Here is a 3232-nt window from a genome sequence, read left to right as displayed (position 1 = left end):
AAACACTTGACGCCGATAAATCCCTTATCTAACCGTGGTTCTTGTTTAGATTTCCCCAGTTGTCCCAACAGTGGTTTTTTACAGGGTTCTTTTTGTTTGTTTTGATCCAGGAGCCAATCAAGGATCAATCAAAGCACCATATGCAGCTGTCACGTCTTTTTAACCTAGTTCTCTTTTTTTGTTGTTGGTCATCTGGGACACCTACATTTTTAGTTAAGGAATGCAGGCCAGTTGTTTTGCAGAATGTCCCTCAATTTGGGATTGTCTGCTGCTTCCACATGATTAAATTCAGCGTGTATGTTTTTGGTAGGAATAGCACAGATAGAATGTTGTGACCCTCTCAGAGCAGCCCACCAGGGAGCACAAGATGTCCCATGTCCCAATATCTGTGACCTCATTTTTGATCCCACAAGTTGTCATAGGGGAGAGAATTTTGAAGAAGCCTGCATCCTCTCCCCTTGCCCCGCAGGCCAGCCACATTGGAGACCGCCCCGTGAGCGTGGGGAGGTGGCACTCTCTGTGGCTCTGAGGAGATGAAGGGAATGGGGTGTGGCCAGAACTGCTTCCCAGGGCAGTTCAGAATCACCTTTGCCCCCAAACCACAACCCCCCTCCTGCCTGCCCACGTGGCTGCCATGCCCTGCCTCTCTTTGGCTGGGAGGACACCATCCTGTCCCGGCAATCCCCACTCATCCTCCCTACTTGTCAAGGCACTCACGTTTTAGGAGGAAGTGGCTGGCTCCTGTGGTAGACCCCTGCCTGGCCCAACAGACCTGAGCAGCCGGTTTCTTGAACCCTGGTCTCAGAGGAGAAGCCTAGAATCCCAGCCTGCTGGTGGCAAGAGGAAATACTGGGCCAGGACAGGAAGGTGGCCTGGAATCAACTGGTGGGATGTGGGTGAGTCAAGGGAAGCCAGAGGGCAGAGGGGAAAGGTCTACCTCTTAACTGCTCTACAAATCCCAGATCAGTTCACCTCTTCCATGAAGCCCACCTTGATCACCTTGGTGCCCACCAAGCTCTTCTCAACTGCATAGGAAAGTGCTTAATTCTGCTTTAACCACTGGGGCAAATTACTTGTGCCTCCTCTTGTATAGTACTAAACTGGGGGGGTGGGGCGTGGGGGTGCATCTTTGTGCAGCTATTTGGGCCTAATCCTGCATTGTGTATGCAGTAGGTGCTCAGTTTTGATTAGCTAAATAAAATGAGAGTTCATCTATTCATGCATGCATTCACTCGAAAAATCATTAACGAGCAACTACCTTGAGCTAGAATCTCTTCTAGGGGCCCTTGCCCTTGGGGACTGAATGTAGGGGGACAGACCACAGACAGATAAATAAGCAGATGATGTGAGGCCAGCGATACAAAGAAAGAGTGAGTGAATGACTGACTGAATGAATGAATGAATTGTAGATTGTTGAGGAGAGGAGAAAGTGGATGAATGGCCTGGGGAGGGAGCTCCCATCCTCCTGCCATCACCCTGGGAGGACAGGTGCTCTGCAGAGAGTCTGGCCCTTGCCTGAGATGGGGCAGCCTGCTGGCCTGGCCTTATGTTAGCTGGAGAGAAGGTATTCTGGGAGGAGGTATTTTCCCTAGGCTTTTGGAGCAGCGGCCATTTCCCACCAGGGGCACCAGAAATGAAACTGCTAGCCACTCAAGGGAAAAACAGAGCTCAGTTCACCACTAAGACCAAGGGCAGCCAGTGAAGAGGACAGCTGCCCTGGGACATTCAGTAAAGTGCAATAACATCAAAATGCTACTGAGGAGGTCATGTTCCCCAAGTTCAGGGGCGAGCTGGGACTAAAGGCAGCAGAAGAATCTCCTTCCTTCCTTCCTTCCTTCCTTCATTCCTTCCTTCCTTCCTTCCTCCCTCCCTCCCTCCCACTCCCTCCCTCCCTTCCTTTCTTTCTTTCTTTTTAACTGATGAATTCATAAAAGTGCTAACAAAAGATCAAGATAAAAAAAAATTAATTACATGGGACTGAGTGAACTGATGAGGATGATTATAATTTTTGTGACTTTCTGTTTGAATAAAAAAAAAAATCCCACATGGACTCAGAGGCAAAAAATATACAAATCAATTTTCACTGCAAAGTAAAGGAGCTGTTACAGTGGAGGATTACCGGACTGAATGTCAATATTATGACATAGTATGAGTGTGTTTCGTGTTTGGTAATTGCAACCATTGTTGCTTTTGTTGTGGTCATCCATTTACAATGCTTGGTGTCAGTTTATTTATCTCTTGTAAAAATAAAATACAGTGTGTGTGTGTGAAAAAAAAGAAAGGGAAAGCAATACTAAAAAAAAAAGAAAAATTAGAAAATCAAATTTATTTTGACAAAATATGGACTAAGCAAAGATTTAACTTAAGTTCCAAGGTTAAATTCTATCTTGACTCATATCAAGATCACTTATAGTAACCAATAGATAATTCCTGATCATAGCTAAATGAACTTGTGAAAAGCTCTTAAACTGTTCCTACAGTCTTTTTTATATATATTTTCCTTAATGTCCTTTTCTTTGGGAATAATGTTAATTTACAGAAAATTTGCAAAGATAGTACAGAGAGTTCCCCTGTACCCCTCACCCAGTCCCTCCTAACTTGCATAACCAGGGTACGCTTGTCGCAACTAAGAAACCAACGTGGGTACAACACTAGTAACTAAACTTCAGACTTTATTTGGGTTTCTCCACTTTTCCCATTAACATCCTCTTTCTGTTCCAGGATACAATCCTGGGTACCACATCACAGTGATTTGTCATGTCTCTTCAGGCTTCCCTGGTCTATGACAGTTTCTTGAACTTTCCTAGTTTTTCATGTACCCTGTGTGAATTTTGTAATCAGGAAAAGAAAGGCACGACGATGAAGAAGATGAAGATGAAGATGATGATGATGATTTATGTCCGGGAATGCCTTCGTTTTTATCTCGGTGGGAGGCAAATGATCGGCTTTTTCTTTCTCTGTTCACCGGAACAGAAGAGGAAAGGCAGTGCTGCCCGGTATCTATGGGATCCACAGAGGCTGGGCGCCTTAATCCCTGCCCTCTGCCCTCTCGGTCCCTGCTCCCGCCACCGTCACCGCCACCCCAGCGCGGGGACCCTTCGGCGGAGGGCGAGCCGCGGGCCGCGGGTCCCCTCGCCGGTTGGGCGAGCGCGCGGGCGGCACCCGGATCAGCTGTTCCGCAACCGGACGCGGCCGCCCCGCCCCTGCCCAAGTCTTAAAAGCCTCTCCCGCC

The sequence above is a fragment of the Balaenoptera physalus genome (assembly GCF_965194825.1).
Source record: "Balaenoptera physalus genome assembly, chromosome: 2".
Lineage (NCBI taxonomy): Eukaryota > Metazoa > Chordata > Mammalia > Artiodactyla > Balaenopteridae > Balaenoptera > Balaenoptera physalus.
The sequence above is the reverse complement of the archived record's forward strand: the minus strand, read 5'-3'. Positions refer to the sequence as shown.